We start from the raw sequence: 21,838 nt of genomic DNA, 5'->3' as shown, positions 1-21,838 counted from the left end.
ATTCTACAGAGCTACCCCATTTCAACACCAGCAATGTTCCATGATTGTATACTTAATAAATAAAATAACATGACATAATGTTGGCCCTGCCATAATGGTGGTACATATCGGCCCAATGTGCTCACCCATGGTATAATAGTGCCCAAACTGGGTAAAATGCGGACCCTGGTATAACAGTGGTAATTCCTATCTGATTGTGTGGTGGTGCACAGCCCTCATGCTAGCTTCTGCATAATGGTGGTCATTCTTGGCATAAGATTGGCCCATATGACATGCAGCTATGACACATAGATATTCAAGGCAGAATCTATCCATGTGTTGCAGTGGTTCATGACAATATTTGAACTTTTTCACACAAAAAATAACTTCTTGATTTAGGGAATTTAAATTATTTTTCAAGAATGCAAAGCTAGTTTTAATAGCAAAACATGTCTGCTTTCATAAACCAACAAGCTGATGTTTTGGAGACAAATGACTGAATTTATTTAAAGCTGAAATTTGAGTGGTTAAAGGGCCCACTTGGGAAGGCCAACCCCGAACACTGCTCTTTCACTTTGGTGTTCTTACTGTACTCGCTTCTTCAACTTGGATCTCAGCTTTTCGTTCCACCACTTTTAGAATCCACCAGCCGCCACTGGTGCATGCGCAGCAGGCCCCTGACCTGAGAGCTCCTGACTGAATCCCGAGCATGGGGGGCCCCCTCCATATTCTTTGCAGGGGGGGGCCCTCAAGTTTCATTACACCACTGCCCCAATCCCATTTCATCACAGTTTCTAACCTGTAGGTCTGTTCACTACCCAAAATTCCATTATGGTTTCAGCCATCCAACCCGAGTGGCTGTGTGAGTTCCTTCCATAAGCTTTAACATGCCAAGCGATGTGTAGTTTCACCGCACACCTTATGCGGACATCGGGTTTTGCCTTTCACAAGCAGCATGCATTTTGAGCTAGTTTAGGGCACGTGCTGCACAAAGCTGTGTGTATCCAGCAGGTTTCTAGCTAGAATACAGGTAAGATAGCACTGGTGTTAATGCATCTGCTGGAAAGATCTGCGTGCACTCTCTGGTCACAGACTCGAGTCATCATAAAGTGGCTGAGACTTTCTAGGCGCGATACAGAGCATAAGCCCAAGTCCCTGATTTGTATGTAATGTAAGATAGATCAGTGAGTAAAAGCTGTTATGTTCAGGTCAAAAGATACATACAATATATTTAAAAAAAATAAAAGAAATTAAATAATAATGATCATTTAATCATACACCCACTCCATGGAATTTCTTAGAAATTCCTTTGAAATTTTGCAGTTTTGTTTTCCAAATATCTTTTTATTGAACATAAACAAGCTTCGGTACATTGTCGGTTCAGAATGGCATATTTGAAGAGACATGCGATATAGGATTCAGTGCACGAGGTGCACCCCAACATAAGTGTCCACTTTTGATCAACAACCTTCCCTTGTCATAATTCAGGGCATCAGTTCTCCCACGTCATTGCACCCTGCTCCCCACGGCCTTTAGCTATAACCTCGATACTTGGCCCAGGCACCCCATATCTTTTCACCTTTCTGTGGGCATCCCCGGCTCTGGTATATCACCCGTTCTGCCCCGTAGCAGCAGGTGAACTCTTTTTTCCAGGCTGCGAGTGTGGGGGGTGCTCCCCATGCTCGGGCAATGTTCCTCTTGGCCACCCCTCCCGCCAGAGCCAGCCGGGCCTTGGCCCATTGCGGCCACGTCATTTCACCAGTCACATCCAAAATGAGCCCCCTTGGCTCAAGGAGGACGCCCCGACCCACCACGTTCATCATCACTCGAGTTATACCTTCCCAGTATGTTTGGATCCTAGGGCATGACCACAGTATATGAAAGAAGGACCCTGTCTCGCCACAAGCTATTTTCCAGTTTTTAACTCTATTGTTTCATTGTTATAAGGTCGATAAGTTGAGAATTGATCTACAGTAATAATTGGTAGTGACATGCACGTATTAGTAAGTACCAAACTAAGGGTCTGATTGCGATCTTGGTGGATGGGATACTCTGTCACAAACATGACGGATATGCCGTCCGCCAAATTGCAAGTTCCATAGGATATAATGGAATTGAAATTTGGGGGACGGAATATCCGTCACGTTTGTGACAGAGTAACTCTGACCGCCAAGATCGTAATCAGGCCCTTAGTTTGTATGATGTGTTATAGACATGAATGTGGTTGGTGTACGCCCCTTAAACAGACAGACCTGGTATTCCTGCAGAGTATACATGGATCCAGGCATCCCGAAGAGACCCACAGACTGAGAAAAGCAGGGACACTTTCAAATGTCTGCTCGTTCATTCCACACCGGTTAAGATACACTGCAGGCTGTGTGTTTATTTCTCTTGATGGACTGCTTGGTGTGGCTGCCAGGCTTGATGCTCCAGCAGTTCTGCATTTGAATGTCTGAATGAATTCCCTCCCTTCAGCGCCTTGAGACCCTCACGGGTAAGTAGTGCGCTTTACAAATTCCTTGATTGATTGATTGATTTGTAAACCAATGCCTGGCATTTGGCCCCAAACTGTTCCCCAAACACCACACCACTTGGACAAAACAAATTAGATTGGCCTTGAGGCAAAGCTTTAGTGTAGGAAAATAGCTGCTGAAACCAGCTGGTTGCCAATCTGTTCTAGCACTACAATGGACACACACAAGTTGCATCAGGCGTGCAACGCCCATTGGGCTCAAAGGGAGCCCCCCCCCCCCCCATCGTATGGGTCAGCCAACCGGGTACACACAGAGCTGCACCCGAGTACTTCACAGGAGTTTAAAAGACTGTTTACTTGTTAATGAGGCTTTGTTCTTTCACCCCTTCTTGGAGCCCCTGCATCTTCACTCTGCCGATTGCTGGAAGAATTAGCCCCCGCCCCCCGAACTTTGTATAAGCCCCCCCCCCCCTGAAATTTCACTCTAGTTGCGCTGCTGAGTTGGTTACCTCACTTCTACATTTGCCCGTTTCACTGGTGTGCCCCTAGTGGTAGGATTCAGCAACTACGCCGCCCCCTTTATCCTGCTTCCTATCGGCCCTGTAGAGCACCCTCCAGCCAATAACCGATAGGATGGGCTGGACGCCACCCGACAACTGGCCAAGCAAGAAACGCTAGAACGGAAACTCCAGGGTGAAGTGAAGGCTCCAAGCCTTGAGGCAAATTGCTACAGACCAAGAAATGTGCAGAATATAATATACCACGAAAAAAACTCCGGGTGATCGTCTGCAGAGTTGTAAAACTTGTTTGAAACAAAACCTAGTTCAACTGTTGCCAAGTCGCTAGCGAATAATCACTCTGTTTTAGATGTGTACAAAATATTTTAGAAATGTTGTAAAAAAAACTTGTTAAGGATTTTACAAAACTTGATCTGTTGATTGAAATTTTTAAGGATATGAACAAAAGTTTAGTATTCATCATCTGGCACAAAATAAATAGGCCAGAAGTAAGAGCAAAAGGCCACTTTATTAGGACAGGCATGCAGCTGAAACTTTAAACATTACAAACATTGAAATAACAAGCCCACATCACTAATACAATAAATTGACATGACCCCCCCCACCCTTAAACCTCCCCACCAACCTGCAAACCCCCAACAAAAGCTCCCAGCGTTCAGCCCCCCCCCCCCTTCATTCCATTTACCGTTCTTTCACACCTGGGCCCAGTTGCACTCTCCTGTCCTCCTTTGGCCACACGTCCACCCGGCAAGGCCCAACCCTTCCGGCCTAGTACATGGCGCCTGCCACAACCTGTACTAAGCGACCACTAAAAGGTTCAACCTCAACCTGTATAACCAACAAAGCAGACGTATCTAGGTATTTGTGACCAGCTAAACAAGCATTGGCATAGCCAATAGGTCTCACCTTTGGGTATCGGAGACCTGGCTGAGACGACCTTAATAACCCCACAAAAAAAAGAACTGTTATGAAATTATCAACAAATATAAGGACATTGTCGAGGGTGTACTGATGAGAGAAAACCATCTTAAAACAGTGCGTCAGAATTGGACGGTCGCCATTTTGTTTAGAGCGGTTTATGTAAGGGGACACGCCCGATGCTCCAAAGTTGCAGACCAGCAGAAGGGACAAAATATGTACAGTGCAGAGAATATCCGAGAACCTTTATTTGAGATTGCATCCCAAGCAGAACGCATACGTTATGTTATATAATTTTTATAAAGCGCACAGATGCCGCAGCCAAGAGGCGTCCCGGCGCTAAAGAGATGGTGACAAACACAACATAGATTGAGAAGACCAGATACCTCATTTGGGTAGTAAAATGTTCTCCAAAATTTTATTTTTTAAGTCAATCAGAATGTGCTTTCACAGCACTAGGGAAAAGCACGGACATTTTTTTAATTAACCCCTATTTAAGCCCTTTCCCGATTTTTGGGGGGCTATGAGAGGTTAAATGCAATGAGAGGTAGACGTAGCTCACACGTGCCATGTCTTCCTATGGTAGTATAATATAATTATTTGTTTTATATAGCACTCTGTACCGTACTCTGTTGCTCCAAAGCGGTGTCAATAAATTGGAAACCAATTTTCCGACCCCAAAAGATGAAAGCTAAGCCTGCAAACTTGTAACCCCAGACAGATCACAGCAGATGTTAGTAGCCCTGGACAGGTTCTTTTTGTATTTATTAAAGGCATGGACACTGATTTGAAACATACTCTGCTGTGGCCAGTTGGAGTGACCCGTCTAGTTGGAAAGGCTCTGGACCCCAGAGGCCTCACCGAGTGAGAGAGCTGGAGGGTATACGGTTCAGCAGATCAAGGTGTGATCTAGACGTGTCCCCCCCCCCCCCCCATTTTATATGTGGTTTGAGTCTGAAACAGAATCTTTTCCCATACAGTAGGCGAAAGGCCTCTCGTTGCCGATGCAAGTGGGCGTTGTCAGGGTGACCTAGGTGAATATATTCGAATTATAGACTGCAGCCTTAATGAGTCCAGATATCCAAAATGTCACTTTGGGGAATGGGCAAAATGCAGAAAATATCTATCTGATAAGAATATAACGGTTTTTTCATGTAATGGAAAAACTGTGTTGGTTACCAATTTGGTGGAGCCAGACAAAAAATGTACAATTACCAAAAATGAGTAAATTAGGACAATTGAACTGAATAAATAATTTACAACAAAAAAAGATTAGATGAAAAAATGGTCAGGACGGTCTATCTTCTATATCTACCATGAACCCTGGAGGAGGAACAAAGAAAGGGCAGCGTGACCCGGTAGAAGAAGCCCAAGGGAAGTAACTTATGAAAATGGGGTCTGGAGAACACATAGAGAAGGGACCGCAATTAACAAGGACGGAGTGGAGAAGAACATGGGTGTGGATGAGGGGCACAAAGAAGGTGGCATCTGGGAATGGATGCTCATGCCATCATACAGAACACCAACAGGAGCCAGAGGAGGAGTGTGTGTGTCATTCAATGGGCAAGTATACAGGGGTAGGAAAGAGATCAAGTCAGAGGGCGGTAAAGAGCAAAGACGCAATGAAATGTGCACACAAACGTGGAGATTACACAAGAGTCACTGCAACAACAAAAAAAGTCAGAAGCCCAGAAATGCGGCAATGAAATGTGCACACAAAAGTGGTGATTACACGGGAGTCACTGGAATACAAAAATAAATTAAACAAGTCTGAGGCCTAGAGAAGCGAAATGAAAGTGCAAACAAAAGTTGGGATTACACGGGATTCACTGCCACACTTTTTTTTTTTAAGTACGAGGCACAGAAAAGCAGCAATGTAATGTGCACACAAACGTGGGGATAACACGGAAGTCACTGCAACAAAAAGAATAAGAATAAGTACGAGGCCCAGAAAAGCGAAATGGAAGTGCACACAAAAGTGGAGCTTAGATGGGAGTCACCACAACAAAGACATAAATAAACCAGACCAGCCCGGCAGAGCGTGGCGCGCGCGCTTGGCGGGAGCGGGGGAGCGCATTCCAGGCGGGGGAGCGGACCCTTTGAAGTACGATGCCAAAAGCGGATTGCATGGCGGCACGATGCACGTGATTGTGCGCGTGCTCGCCATGCAATCCGCTTTTGGGAGCCCCTTTACAAGAGTCTCGCTGGGCGATCGCTTACGCGATAGCCAGCGAGACCTAAAAATGGGGAGGGAGGGTGCCGAAGAAAAACCTATGCTCACTTACCCGCCAGACCACAGCATGAATGAAAAGGTGCTGGTTCTCAGGGCCTGACACTTATGTATGTCCCGCCCCTGCTCACAAACTAACCAATAGCGTGCCCCGGGTATGAACTGCATCACTTGCCCAAATGTTTTGGGGGGGAGGGGGGGCTGTTACAGGAGGCGACTCCAGGGAGCCCATTGGGCAAGACGGCGTAGATGAACAGGCTGGAAGTAAGAGCAAAAGGTCACTTTATTCGGACAGGTATGCAGCTGAAACTTTCATAACATTACAAACATTGTGATAACAAGCCCACCTCACTAATATAATAAATTGACCTGTTTCCCCCACCCTTAAACCTCCCCCCCCACCCCCCAACCGGCAAAATCCCCCCCAAAAGCTCCTAGCATTCAACCTGCTCCCCCTTTCCTTCCATTCACCGTCCTTTCACACCTGGCCCCAGTTGCACTCGCCTGTGCTCCTTATGCCAAACCTCCCCCACAGCACGGCTCCAACCCTTCCAGCCTAGTGGCTGAGTCATGGATAGGTGCTTCCGGGGTACTCCACCCCCTTATCTCACCTATGAAATGGCTGTCACCCCAACATCCTTTGCCCCATCCAGTCTGCGGGTTGTCGTCCAACAGTCGAAACACCAACCCCTGGATTGCTGTCGCCTAACAGCATATTTGGAATACTGCCACCTCCTAACTGGTAGCTTCCTAGCCAACGGCATCTTGACTTCAATAAGTAGAATTCATTGCCTAGAAAGGAGGGCTGTACCCCGTCCTGACGGAAAACGGATAAACTCTTTTTTGATGTCTTCGTGTTCAATCGGACTTTTGCCTTGAAACGAGTAGAAACATCGAATTTCTCTGTTAACTTTGCGTCTAGTTTTCTCAAATGCATTTTCTCAACTTCATTATTTTTAACAGCTCCACACCAAACTCTCTCAGCAGCCAGCGCGGTCTATGGCTGTGGGACCATGACTTTTTTCTCGCTTCCAAATCAGTCTTGGTTTCGATCGAACCAAGACGTGACATCTGCACCTTATCATTCTCGCGTAGGTGGATAATCCACACATCTGGGCAGGGTCTCATTTTCACATGATATGAAAGCCAACGCAGCTGCCGCCCCCATATCTCCCACCAATCAGCTCTAAACTCAGATGACTGGATACCCAAATTCCTTCCACATGGGCGAGCCTCTGCCTGCTTCGCTGCCCACTGGGCAAAGCCCAATATTTCATATGGAGGAACCAGCTGCCATGGGGCCTGCAAGGCCTCCTGAGAAACAGAAAGACCTGTTGGGCATTCCTATCTGCCCTTTTCTTGCCCAATGTATCTCAAGCAGCAGTCTGAGGACCATCTCCCCAACCTCATCATTTCTCTAGGAGAAAAACACCCAATCTATTGTCCTCTGACGCTGCTCGTATTCTAAATGAATGTTTGCCGAAAGCTTCCGCCGTCTCTCCCCTCCTCACCAGTATCTTCCTCATAACTCTTAGCACCTGTGCTGCCTTTAAAGGAGTCCTATCCTTAGGAGTAAAGGCGTTGCTCCACCTGCCTGGCCACACCAAGCCTCTCTTTCTCTCTTCCCCACTGATCCGTCTTTGGTCTGGACGGTGTTAGAACTAGTGTGGTTCCGTGTAACCCCACATCATCAGCCTGTATACCCTTTTCTTATCTTGCACCCCAACAGGTCATAAATCTGGCAAGCTCTGAAAAATAACTAATATGATCCACTCCGTCAATAAAACTTTGAAACCATTGAAACACACCTCCGGGGGGGCCCTCTTACTAACAACACCAAACGTGGCATCGTGATGGGATCCCTTCTTCTCCCTCCTCTGTTTCTCTTTCACTCAGCCCTGCAGAATCCTTCTACCCTGTTCCCCTGCTGTGTTAACAACCTCAAAAGAATAAAACCCTGCAATTGATGCTGAAATGCCTCTGTTAATATTTGCCATAATGAAAGATATTACGTTATATCCCTTCTGCTCTCCATGTCCTCAGCATCAAGTCCTCTCTCGACCCCTCCACTCAACAGGAACTCCTCCCCAGCTTGCTTGTATGCTGACCTGGTAGACTGTGCAATTGACTGAGTTTTCTACCAAACTCAACACATTCAGTCTCCCAACTCCCATATCACTTCTCATACCTCGGCCTTCAGTTTATCCACTCCGAGTGCCAAACCATGGATTCACAGCCATTGTGAACAAGACAATGCATCTGCGATGTTATTATTCACACCTGGCACGTGTCCAGCCTTAAACACAATACTGCGCTTCAAGCAACCACGCATCAAGTGCTGTAGAAGTGTCAGAAGCCTCGTGTCATTTGCCTTTTGTCCATTGACCAATGCCACTACGGTTTCATTATCCATATTAAACGTGACAGCCTTGTTCGCTGTCTCCTGCCCCTACAAGCAATTGCCACCAACAACGGAAACCACTCTAACAAGGCAATACTCCTCATTTCTGGCAAATATTTTTAGGCTCCCTCCCGAGCACCCCCTTCATTCCAGATGCAGCCAAAACCATCCGCCCCTGCTGTATCTGAAAACATCTGAATGAGGCCAGCAAAGCTCATATCCAAGGGCCGCGTACTCACCCCACTGAAATTCCTAAGGAACATCAAGTCCACTTGCAGATCCGTTTGTACTGTGGCTGAAATCCTTATTCTGTGATGTCTGTCACCCCACACATTACAATGCCAAACCCTCTGCAGAGTGACCGCCGCTCTTACTACCCTGCATGCAAAATGTAGTTGTGCAAGTAGACAACATACTTGCGGCAAAGACAAGGGTGCTGCACTTGCCTCTCCTCGCATGCTGATGATCGCTCTAATCTTATCTTGTAGTAATCTGGCTTCCATCTCCATCTCCACCGTATCCAATTCCAAGAAATACCAACTCTGTGCCAGGACCTTCAGTTCTCTCAGGAGCTAATGGTGCCCCATATCTTCATTCACCCACTGGAACCCTTGCAAAGCCCTGCTACAGGCTCCTGAACCTCAGGCACCCAGAAATAAGAACTCCTACAAATAATGCGTCCCCATTTCATGTCCTGACCCAGCTGTAAAACACCATTGTAAGATGGTACTGAACGTCTCAAATAGTTTGCATGATATGGCGCAGCCCATTGGAAGCACTTTGTCTACATATTATGTGGCCCGTTAACTGTACGCCCAGCATTGAAAAGTTTAATGGCTAGACTTGTAAAAGTCGAAATGCTGACTTAATATCGCATTTTGGTAAATTTGTACTGACACCGCTCTTTCTCACCAACTACATTGCCCCATCCACTGACGCCAACTGGACCATGGAGTCTTCCTTAGCAATAAAGTAATTAACTGATGATCCTGGAGGCCATGCAAGGTGAAGTATAATTAAAAATGTTCCTGCCGCTTTCTTGGTTAACACACCTACTGGTGATATCATGAAGTCATGCAACGGCCAATAGGACCTGCCGTTCTTCCTACTTCCACTTCTCTCGCGATCAAAGGCGTATCTCTAGCAGATTTCAAATTGTTTGCAAAGCGTCTCAGTCTAGGACCTGAGTCCCTCCAGAAAGCCCCATTCCAGCGTCATTGCAGCCTCTCCGTCTGGTTGGAATGCTAGCCATTCATTCTAATTTGCCCACTTTAGCTTGTGTAAAAGCGCTTGTTGCAAGGTTACTGCTGTACTCCTCGGCCCCTCTTTTAGCCCCTCTTTGCATACCCCACTCCACAAAGCATTATAGGACTGCATGCCTCCCCCTACATCTTTCACATTCATGCTCGTACTTACAAGGGTTCAGTGCGCCTAATCCTCTATATAGGCCCCAACATGCCCCTGGATTAAAGCCCTGCCCTCTTCCCCAAGTGCCCCCCCCACCCCCAGAGTGGGACGTCCCAGAAAGAGCCAAATGGAACTGTCAAACCACTTGCCGTATGCAAAACAGGCGGGGGTCTTGCAGGATACATGCACTGAGGCCACAACTCCTTGTCTACCTCTCCCCATGGTTTATCTGGTTTCACCTCTAACCTGGCCCTAAATTCCTCATAGTATAGGCATTCCTGATTGTGTCCACATATTTCAGGATAGACACTGATCTCTCTGGACAAAGTTCGCAATGTACACTTGGGTAAATAAGAAAAGTTGATGTCCATTTTTCAATCTGAATAGGAACCCTTGGTCTCTGGGCTAATTTCCAGACATCCTTCTTCAACCCTTTATCAGGCTGTACCAATTTTTTTCAGCCCTTCTGATTCCTTAGGCTTGCCTTCACCCTTCCTTGTCCCCCCACCCCCTTTCCTCCCACGACCTGCACTGTGTCCCATTTACCCAGCCCCAAGGCTGTCCCCAGTTTTTCTAGGTAGTACATCATTTACCTTTTCCCCAGTTTCGTCCGAAGCCACACTTTTATATTCCGTATTGGTGCCTACCCATTTTTCTACCATCTTTGGATGCATTTGCCCTTCCCCTATCTTCCAGCACTGCCAACCAGACTCGCCTGCTAGAAATCTAAGTTGAGCTCCTTCCCGCTTTGTGTTTTTGCTTTTCTCCAACCTTGCTCCCATGCCACCGTGTCCCATTCTATGCGTTTCTCCACCTTCTTCATCTGCCCCCTGTAATATAGTGCTTCTGACAGGAAGGTTAATAGCCTCCCCCCTGGTGCACGTGCTCTCTATCACCCATCAAATTCTCATGCCATGTAGATATTTCTCCATCTTTGAGTTCTTCCGCTTCCTCCTCATAATCCAGGTCAGTCATTTCGGTCCCCCCCTCAGCTCTATCTCCATTCGCTCCAGGGCACTCGCCATCCCCCCGCACCTCCGTCAAACATTATCCATTCGATCAGTAACTGGTTTGCATCCATCTCCTCCACCCGCGATCTCAAGATGGTCTCACCACACATCTCGCTCTCTTCGGACTAGCACACGCAGTTGCTTGCAGCCTGGCTGGTGGCAACTCAGATTGACTCAACTCTCCTACCAGGTCATCTCGCTCATCGCCCCTCAGGTCTGCCGAACCTGAGGAGTTTGTGGTCCTGTTCCATAGCTGTTAAGTGTCCGTAATCATTTCAATGAGGTATCTAGATGCATTACCCTCCTTTGTCTCTCTCACACCCAAGCCCAGAGTACTCTTCGCCCTTTGCCCTCAACATATGGTTTCTCAGCCAGGAACACCACCAGTCTGATAATGGCACCATTAGACCCATCTGCTGGATTGTTGCACCAACTCTTTCTTGGTTTTTGTCCTTCTCAGTGTTGTGCTCAACAGACCTGCCACCTGTGTTCTGAATTGCCATGACCTGCACTGCCGATGCCCTCTGTCCCCCCCCCTTTTTGCTTGCCTGTTTGCCTGTTTGAAGGGGCATTAATTATCGCCCTCCCTATTCTAGCTGCTCGGTGCAGTCCTTCTACTGCAGCGCGATTTGGTGGCTACTCGGAGGCGTTGACAAGCGTGCCCGCTGCCTCGAGTGCCCCTTTCTGGTGGTGCACAGCGCTGTCATCCTACAACTACAGTGCGGCCTAATCTGCCTCTTATGCGGGGTGTTGCGCTCATTGCACCCCTTGCCCTCCTGCCCCTGCTCAGCTCTCTCCTGCTGCCTGCCTCCCCCCGCAGTGTTCTGCCACAAGCTGCTGCGCGCCCTTCTCTATTCACGGTGTTGTACTCTGGTAAGGAGTCCTCATGCGCCTCTCTATCGTGCCCCAGGGCATTCGACATTTCCCACTGCTGGACCTAGTATGCTTTCTTGCATGGAGAAGAACATTTCAGGAGGGCAAACTTTGCTTGGAGATTTGAGGCAGGTCAGAGGTCAGCAGATCTCCGGTCAGAACCGGTGGGGGCCAGTTGCTGGAACCAGCATAGACCTGGGGTAGCTCACAAAGGCGGCAAGCCTTTGAAACCTCCCCTTCGTGGACCCTTCCCATCCTGGAGGAGGAGCTTGGCACCTCGTCCCAGGATGTGCATTGTTTCAGGCCCCAGAGAGCAGCAGGCTCTTGACCCAGGGGTCCAGAAAACTGTCTGGTGGTGGCAGCTGAAAGCAGCCACCCAGCCTGGACACTAGTGTTAGGTCGTTTTTCAGGGGTCATCTCTAGGATGCCCTCTGTGTGCATTTTTTCATTAAATCCCACACTGGCATCAGTGTGGGTTTAATGTGCTGAGAAGTTTGATACCAAACTTCTCAGTTTTCAGTAAAGCCATTATGGTGCTGTGGAGTTCGTAATGGCAAACTACCAGCACCATGTACTCTTAATGGCAGTGTAGGAGAGTGGGGTCTGCTATCCTATGGTCACCCCAAATTTTTGCTTTTTGCTTCACTGGTTTTCAACATACTGAGGCTGTGGGCCTGCTAATCAGACCCCCAGCCTGCTGTTCTCTCGGCTAAATTGACACTATGCACTTTAGGTGCATAACCAATTGGAACTGGATCACCCTGTGAGCCCCTGTAACCTGGTACCCTAGGTACCCAGGGCATTGGTGTATCTAAGGCCTACCAGGGGCTGAAGCATGTATTGTGCCACCCCTGGCCTGGCCTAGCAATTTGACACAACTGGCTGATCACTCAGCTGGGGTAAGTTGGTGTATCCACCTCTTACTTAGGTGTAGTATGCCTATACCTAACCTTAAATGGGACACATGTTAACCTATAAGTCACTCCTATGGCAGGCCTTAACAATCCTGAAGGCAGAGTGCTTGGTTTCATGTGAGATGGTGCTCTGGCATGAGCTGAGCCTGTCTGCAGTAGTCGGAACAACTTCCTTCTACCGTTTCAGATATCGCCATACCATATACTCTTAAGTGCATTATGATCCTCGCGGTTAAATGCTATCTTTGATTTGGCTTTATCAAAACATGTCGAGTAAGGTGTCATACGAATTGGGATACTAACCCCTCGCCAATTCTGGCGACGGGGTTAGCATTCCACCCTTCTAGAGGGACACGACATGTACGGAACCTGAAACCCGGGTAAAATCAGACATAGCCTCAGCTCCACAAAATGGATGCTGCCACCACAGACACAAGTCTGCCCTCCTGCTGCTGGGAGTCCTTCCAGCTTGGGAGACGTGGACAAAGGGTTTCCTGCCAGGGGAGGTGCGAGCACCACCCCAGACAGGATTTTGTGTATTGGTCAGGTAGGGCTTGAATAGAAACAGACATGCCTGAGGCTCACAAGGAGCCTCAGTGCATATGCCAGTTCAAACCGGTCCTGGGGCACACCAGCCCCGGACCTGGGGCGAGCTGGACAAAGGATTGGGGGTGTAACCACCCCCCTTCCTGGTCCCACCCTTGGGGAGGGACCTAGCAGGTAGTCTGGCCCCTAGAATCCGCTTAAAGGTAGGAGCTGTGTCCAAAGACTTCAGACATCCTGGAATCAACTTAACACTAAGAAGAAGACGGGAACTTCGACTTTCTGCTGCACAGAAGACTGAATGAAATCTCCCCTATGGTCAAGGAGTGACCATCCTGCTAACGCATGCACCAACCAGCAAATCGACATCTGCTTTGCCGCCGCCTCCTGCCGGAGCCCGAGCCCAGAGACCAACAATAACTGGACCTCCAGACCTCTCACCGCCCAATCCACAGTCCCTGCAAAGATGGAACCCGTGGAGGCACCGAGACACGTGGAGCCAGCCATCTTGGAAGACACTCGACCAGCTGCAAGCGCGACAACAGAGGCTCCCTCCGAGTTGTGCTTTGGGTCCTGAGAAGCCCAACATTCGAGCAGCATCTGCATCAAAGGTGAGCCCTCCAGCATCTCCACGATCTGCGTGGGGCCCCTCTGCACTTCGCGACTCAACGCGCCTAACCGGTTACTGGTCCGTTGACTAGTGGCCATCTTGGCGACCATCTTGAAAAACTACGACACTGGTCTGGTTGCTCCAGACTGGCCCCTGCTGCCCTCCAAAGGAGCAGCCCCTCTGACCTTCCTGGTCAGAGCTACAAGCTTTCTTCACTTTCTACAACTCCTGCTTTTGCCAAGGCTTGTTTGCTTCTTCTGAGTCCCCGACACCGCCGACAGCGAGAGCCTGCGTGGGACAGCTCGTGAACCGACTCCTGGACGTCGTCGACCTTCAGGGATCACGTGGCTGCAGAGACAAGCTTCACCTTTCCACCTGTTTGCACCCGACACCGCCTGGTACCTACCTGGTGCCACGCCTGTCACTGGCTAGTGACTGTGAACACTGTCCCCTCTGCTTTCAGGTCTTCTACACTTCCGATCCATCCTTGGATCCACCGCATCTCTTCTGGACCGACCGCCTGCAGCATCTTTGTTGTCAAGCTCCATTGAACAGATAGACGAAACCCGACGCACTTCGAGCCCTATGTACCCGCTTCCTGTGGGTGAGGTAAAGCTGGCACTCCGGTGCACAAGTGTAGAGTAACATCTCTAATGTCTAGGTTTGAAGTCTTGAATTCGTAGTCCAACCAGAAGACCCTTCTAGCAGTAACTTTTGAACATTTACGCACCCATTGAAAACCTATGGGCGCCCGCGTGTAACTTTCCTCACTGCACACGCGACCCGTGGACCTCCTGGTCACTAACTAAAGTTAGCTCCTCATAGGCCCAGCGATTCTAGAGGCCCTAGGCCTTCTCCCTTTCCTGTTCGTGGTACTTATACCACTATTTTAGTATATGGTTTGAGCGGCCAACAGGGCCTATCCATATAAAGTGCAACTTTTGTATATTGTGATACTTTCTTGTTTAACGATTTGTGCTCCTGTGCTCATAAAGAGTCTAGGGGATACTTTGAATAATAAATACATATATATTTTGAATATATATCTGTGTGGTGCCCTTTCATTGGTATAAAGGGGGGTTGCATATGGTAAAACAGCTTGCTTCACATGCCTAAACGAGTTTAGCCTGAAGGACTGCTTAGCCTCCGCTACCACTAGGGCAGCTGGTCCGAAAAGGTTGACTTACAACCACACCATAAGGGTTGCTTGGCATGGTACAAGGTGGTCACTTTAATTAGCGAACATCATATACCAGGCCAACTTCTCACAGGCAGCACTGCACTTACAATGTCTAATGCACCTGTACCCTCACCACTGTTATAGTGCACCCAGCTAGAGGGGTGGCTGACCTATGCCAGGGTAGTGGGTTGTAGGCATGGCACACAGGGATGTGTGTCATGTCAACTCTTCACTTTGTTTTGCACCAAACACGCAGCCAGTAAAGGCAGTGTGTGTGTGTTTGTGTGAAGGTACAGGGCCTCCAAGAGTGGCACGCTACGTCCTGCAGGTCTTAGAGGCCTTCCCTGGCCACAGTGCCCTTGTTACCTGTGGTACCATTTACAAGGGACTGGCCTGTGGCCAAAGAATGCCAATTGGGTTTTGTTTTAATGCAGTTTAGGGAAAGAACATAGGCCCTGGGTACCTGTTTGGTAGGAACCCAGGGCACACGCAGTCAAAATACATCAGCAGTTTAGCAAAAAGTGGGGGAAACCATGCAAAAAGAGGGCACTTTCTTGCGCTTCTACACTGCAAATATATACTGCTAGAAGCAGACGTGGACAAAGATGGCGCTGACATGGAAGCGCTTGCAGTGCCTACAGGCAGGGGCGCAACTAGACCCAAACTTCGGGGGGAAGGGGCTAACACTCCCAGCCAGGGCTGGCCCTAGCACTGGTCGCACACGGTGCAACAGTCTTTCTTTGGTGCCCCTCCCTCATCACTCTTTAGCCCCTTTTTGACTTCATTTTTTATAGCGCTACTCATAGTTTACTCACTCAGTTCTGTGATCTGCATGGTACATGTTTTTTGTACCAGGCACATTAACCCTCTGTGAGGTGTGGGTGGCAGGAGTGCCTATGTGAGTGCACTGTGAGCGATGCAACAGTGTGAGAGTAGGGTGAGAGGAGTGACTGCAGGGTGAGTGAGGGGACCATATAAATTTGGGTACGGATGTAAGTGGAGAGCATTGTTGGTGATGGGCTTGTTTGAGTGAGATTGCAGATTGAATAGTGAGGGGATCAGCTGAGTGAAGTGTCACATGAGTGCAGGGTGAGTAGTGTGCTCGTGTGACTGCAGGGTGAGGAACCAGGTGAACAGCACAAGTGCATTGTGAGTGCAGAATGATCACTGAGTGCAGGGTGAGCGGGTGAATGGTGTGAGTGCATGGTGATCACTGAGAGTGCGGGGTGAGCAGGTGAATGGTGTGAGTGCAGAGTGATCACTGTGTGTGCAGGGTGAGCAGGTGAATGGTGTGCGTGCATGGTGATCAGTGTGAGGGCATTGTGATCACTGTGAGTGCAGGGTGAGTGGGTGAATGGTGTGAGTGCATGGTGATCACTGTGAGTGCGGGGTGAATAGGTGAATGGTGTGAGTGCAGAGTGATCACTGTGAGTGCGGGGTGAACAGGTGAATGGTGTGAGTGCAGAGTGATCACTGAGTGCAGGGTGAGCGGGTGAATGGTGTGAGTGCAGAGTGATCACAGTGAGTGCGGTGTCAACAGGTGAATGGTGTGAGTGCAGAGTGATCACTGAGTGCAGGGTGAGCGGGTGAATGGTGTGAGTGCATGGTGATCACTGTGAGTGCGGGGTGAGCAGGTGAATGGTGTGAGTGTAGAGTGATCACAGTGAGTGCGGGGTGAGCAGGTGAATGGTGTGAGTGCAGAGTGATCACTGTGAGTGCAGGATGAGCGGGTGAATGATGTGAGTGCATGGTGATCACTGTGAGTGCGGGGTGAGCAGGTGAATGGTGTGAGTGTAGAGTGATCACAGTGAGTGCGGGGTGAGCAGGTGAATGGTGTGAGTGCAGAGTGATCACTGAGTGCAGGATGAGCGGGTGAATGATGTGAGTGCATGGTGATCAGTGTGAGGGCATTGTGAGTGCAGGATGAGCGGGTGAATGGTGTGAGTGCATGGTGATCACTGAGTGCAGGGTGAGCGGGTGAATGGTGTGAGTGCAGTGATCACTGTGAGTGCAGGGTGAGGGGGTGAATGGTGTGAGTGCATGGTGATCACTGAGTGCGGGGTGAGCAGGTGAATGGTGTGAGTGCAGAGTGATCACTGTGAGTGCAGGGTGAGTGAGTGAATGGTGTTAGTGCATGGTGATCAGTGTGAGGGCATTGTGATCACTGTGAGTGCAGGATGAGCGGGTGAATGGTGTGAGTGCATGGTGATCACTGTGAGTGCAGGGTGAGCGGGTGAATGGTGTGCGTGCATGGTGATCAGTGTGAGGGCATTGTGATTGCTGTGAGTGCAGGGTGAGTGTGAAAGTGAAGGGTGAGAATGAGGAGTGAGTTGTCTGAATGCAGGGTGAATTCCCAAACACTTGAAGTAACTCAGCATGTTATTGACTGCGGCGTTGGGTTTCAGATATAAGTTAAACTATTGCTATTATGGCATTAATCGGGGATCGAGGGTGGAGGAAATGCACAATGAGCTGATCCTGCAACCAACTTCCAATCTGATGATTTTAGGGTGGCCACCTCATTATTGTGATGTCTCAGACGGTATAAGAATAGACAGTCACCAAAAGCCGTATTTTAAGCTCTTCTCTGTGCGTACTTCCAACAGCAAATCTAAATAGAAAGCACTTTTACTTTTGTTCTAGGGCAACCTAAATGATCCATGACCGCTAATTAAAGGGAACAAAGACAGAGGTCACATTACGAAAGAATGCACACTTTTTTATTTATAACACTTTAGAGTTAAGACGAGGTCTTTAAACAATACGCGGCTGGCATTTTTCTTTTGGCAACCCTACTTCATATTCCTTTTCCTGAAATGCCTTCTCACACTAGGGCAGTAAAAGTGAAATACAAATGTAAGGAATAGGCAGGGTGGGGGCCCAGGGGGTACTGGAACCAGAAGAGAACACGAAGCCTTGGTAACCAGTTTACAAAGGTGTGCAAGTCTGCGAACGGTCTTTAAAGACCTGGGAGAGACTCGGGCGGGCCGGAGATAAGACTCCAGACACTGCCCAGCCGAGCCCACAGCAGCTCGAGCTGCAGCAGCCCGGGCTGAGACACACGAGGGGGCGGGCTGAAGCCCTGTTCGCCCAATGAGGAGCATGAATGAGCCCTGCTGAATAAGTGAGTAAAGTCATCCATCCCCTGCAGCTATGTGCATAGAGCCCGCGAGGAAGGGCACGGCCCAGCACTAGGAAGGCCTCCGCAGCCGCACTTAAGTAGCGGCGCCAGCATCGAAGGCCCTCCGCACAGAACTCTCAGCAGAACTCGGTGCCCCAGAAAAGAGGGTCACTGACCCTACCAACCCGGAGACAGGCTGAGGAACCGGCGGGTGAGACCCCCGCTCTGCCCATTGGTAAGCTGAACGGCATTAGCTAGGAGCCAGCCGGCACTGCATGCCCCCCAACCTGCTGAGGCACCCCAAAGCTGCCCTGCCTGCTGTCATCCATCCTGGGTGCAGCGAGCGTACGCTCCCGCACATGGGATCCGGCATCTCTAGCGCCTCGCGAGGCCCACAGCATGAAAGCTGCCCTGCCTGCACCATCCATCCTGGGTGCAGCGAGTGGAGGGTCCCGCACATGGGATCCCGCGCCTCTAGCGCCTCGCGAGGCCCACAGCATGAAAGCTGCCCTGCCTGCACCATCCATCCTGGGTGCAGCGAGTGGAGGGTCCCGCACACGGGATCCCGCGCCTCTAGCGCCTCGCGAGGCCCACAGCATGAAAGCTGCCCTGCCTGCACCATCCATCCTGGGTGCAGCGAGTGGAGGGTCCCGCACATGGGATCCCGCGCCTCTAGCGCCTCGCGAGGCCCACAGCATGAAAGCTGCCCTGCCTGCACCATCCATCCTGGGTGCAGCGAGTGGAGGGTCCCGCACACGGGATCCCGCGCCTCTAGCGCCTCGCGAGGCCCACAGCATTAAAGCTGCCCTGCCTGCACCATCCATCCTGGGTGCAGCGAGTGGAGGGTCCCGCACATGGGATCCCGCATCTCTAGCGCCTCGCGAGGCCCACAGCGGCTTGAAAGCTGCCCTGCCAGTGCCTGCATCATCCATCCTGGGTGCAGCGAGTGGAGGGTCCCGCACACGGGATCCCGCATCTCTAGCGCCTCGCGAGGCCCACAGCGGCTTGAAAGCTGCCCTGCCTGCACCATCCATCCTGGGTGCAGCGAGTGGAGGGTCCCGCACATGGGATCCCGCATCTCTAGCGCCTCGCGAGGCACACAGCAGCTTGAAAGCTGCCCTGCCTGCACCATCCATCCTGGGTGCAGCGAGTGGAGGGTCCCGCACATGGGATCCCGCGTCTCTAGCGCCTCGCGAGGCCCACAGCGTGAAAGCTGCCGCAGCCTCCTGCATTTCATATCTTTATGGAAGCCGTTGATTCCACATGTCATTAGGTCCTTCGTTTTCATCCTCCGTGCTTGTTTCTGTCATTTTCGAGTCTCCGAAGGCGTTTGACCGGGTCATGTTGAGGCCTGTCCGTCGCCCCTCGTCCATGGATCAGTGTATCCTTGGGGCCGATCTTCCCCCTCTTATTCCTCATCTCTGCCCCTTCTTTCCTTGTTCCTTATCTTACAAACTCATGAACTCGTCAAAAGGGCAGAGTAACCTGTTTTACATCCTCCCTTCACGCCCAGGCGCTCGCGCCTACTCCTTCCGCAGTCCAAGACCACAACGACGGCATTGGTAAATCTTGCCTTTCGAGTCCGTAGAGGGGGGATTCCCCACGGGCATTAATCAGTGAAGGAGTTGGATTACTCCTCCATTTACTAACTATATGGTTTTATAAAGTGCTTCATGCTCCCATAGGGTGACTTCAGGGCGCTGAACTTCTACTGGAATGTCTACTTTTGAACTCGAAGGGAAAATTTAGAGTCTAGTCGGGTGAGATATGAACCTTCATGGGTGTCTTTCAGTTTATACCTCAATGTGAGGTTCATTCATGGGCGAGCTTGAAAGGTTGGGTCAGACCCGTTACCTGACCCGCGAGGAGTCTGGGTCAGACCCGTTACCTGACCCGCGAGGAGTCTGGTCCGCCCCTCGGGTGTGGGTTCAGGGTACAGCGCAAGATATTGATCAAGTCTATCTTGGTGCTCATTTATGCAAAAGATACATATCCAATTATTAAGATTTGGTTAATAAAGATTTCAATATAAGGAAATTATGAAAAAATAAATGTTTGTCATGTGACGAGTCTTGTGATGTAAGAGCCATTGGGGATATGAACACTGTGAATTTGTCAGATTTTTCTTATTGTATGAGTGAATGTATGAGTGTGAGAGCATGATTTATGATGGTTGGGAAAGAGAATGGGGCTATTCAGATATGTATATGTATTATATATTGTATTTGTTAAGTGAAATGTTTGCATAATGAAATGTATATGAAATGAGAATATGAAATACATTAATTAATACATATACTGTTTTGAAAATTTCTGTGCATTACTTTTTATGTTGATTTTTAAAATAAAATAGTACTTTTGTGTTTAATGTTTTTTTTATAAACAGTTTTTTATTAAGTATTAAACCGAATATCTGCATTTACATCTTTACAATTGACAGAGTACAATGACGGTCTCACGTTGATGGATAGTGTGTGTAATATATTACAGCTATATGCATATTGTGACTTTTATACCTCCTCTTCGGGAGGGGTATATACATTCCCTCTATAGATATTCCATTCACCCCACACCCTCTCCCATTTCTTGGGGCACCCTCTGTGGATATACGTGGCTGTTTCTGCCATCATAATGCTATCCATGCCCCTGCATGTGTATTATTGTTGACGTATGCGCGTCTTGGGGTGTTGGGGTGGGATGTATGTGTTAGTTGAGTGGGTCCAGCTTCTTCCAGAGCCCGGATCCTGGGTCGCCAAGGCTCTGCCTCCGTGTTCCCGCCCTTTGAAGGTTCGTTTCTGGGTTGGTGAGTTGCTGAGCAGAGGTTCCTGGTAGGAGCTCGAGGGGTGCGGTTGTGCTTTTGACCTCAGCCCCGGATGGCTTTGTGGGTTAGCCTGGGCTCTTAAAATGTCATCACACTTCTTGTCACTGAGAGTTAGGGATTGCCACGCACTGACATTGACGTCAGCATTGTTTCGCCGATCTCATGAGAAGGGAGATGTTGGGGGAATTTCTGAGCGGTGGCTCCGGTGACATTATGCAAATACTTGCATTTGTTTTGTGGTCGTCTTTCTGTATTGCTCTGAGTAACTAGACTGACAGTTCTATGTTAGGCAAAGTCCGCTTACTTCAGTAGACAGGCGCTCACGCGTCTTCTGGGCGCACGCCGCTGACTTCAGTAGACAGGAGCTCACGCGTCTTCTGGGCGCACGCCGCTGATTTAAGTAGACAGGCGCTCACGCGTCTTCTGGGCGCACGCCGCTGACTTCAGTAGACAGGAGCTCACGCGTCTTCTGGGCGCACGCCGCTGATTTAAGTAGACAGGCGCTCACGCGTCTTCTGGGCGCACGCCGCTGACTTCAGAAGACAGGAGCTCACGCCGCTGACTTCAGTAGACAGGAGCTCACGCGTCTTCTGGGCGCACGCCGCTGACTTCAGTAGACAGGAGCTCACGCGTCTTCTGGGCGCACGCCGCTGACTTCAGTAGACGGGCGCTCACGCGTCTTCTGGGCGCACGCCGCTAACTTCAGTAGACTGGAGCTCACGCGTCTTCTGGGCGCCCGCCGCTGACTTCAGTAGACAGGCACTCACGCGTCTTCTGGGCGCACGCCGCTGATTTAAGTAGACAGGCGCTCACGCGTCTTCTGGGCGCGCGCTCACGCGT

At 49.6% G+C, this 21,838-nt stretch overlaps 1 protein-coding gene across 6 annotated transcripts in view; it reads left to right on the top strand.

Annotated features, from left to right (window-relative positions):
- LOC146782899 (UDP-GlcNAc:betaGal beta-1,3-N-acetylglucosaminyltransferase 9-like) overlaps nucleotides 1-21,838 on the top strand; it is a 242,393-nt gene that overhangs the window by 134,778 nt on the left and 85,777 nt on the right. Inside the window, exon 1 of one of the 6 annotated variants that reach the window (XM_085637425.1) lies at nucleotides 18,276-18,412. The exons of the other annotated variants lie outside the window; for them this stretch is intronic. The gene's annotated coding sequence lies outside the window, so the exon portion shown is untranslated. Of the gene's footprint in view, nucleotides 1-18,275; nucleotides 18,413-21,838 lie in introns of those variants that run through there. 6 annotated transcript variants of the gene reach the window in all.

Source organism: Triturus cristatus, chromosome 12, assembly GCF_964204655.1.
Source record: "Triturus cristatus chromosome 12, aTriCri1.1, whole genome shotgun sequence".
Lineage (NCBI taxonomy): Eukaryota > Metazoa > Chordata > Amphibia > Caudata > Salamandridae > Triturus > Triturus cristatus.
Note: the sequence above shows the minus strand (reverse complement) of the source record. Positions and strands in the feature narration are given on the sequence as shown.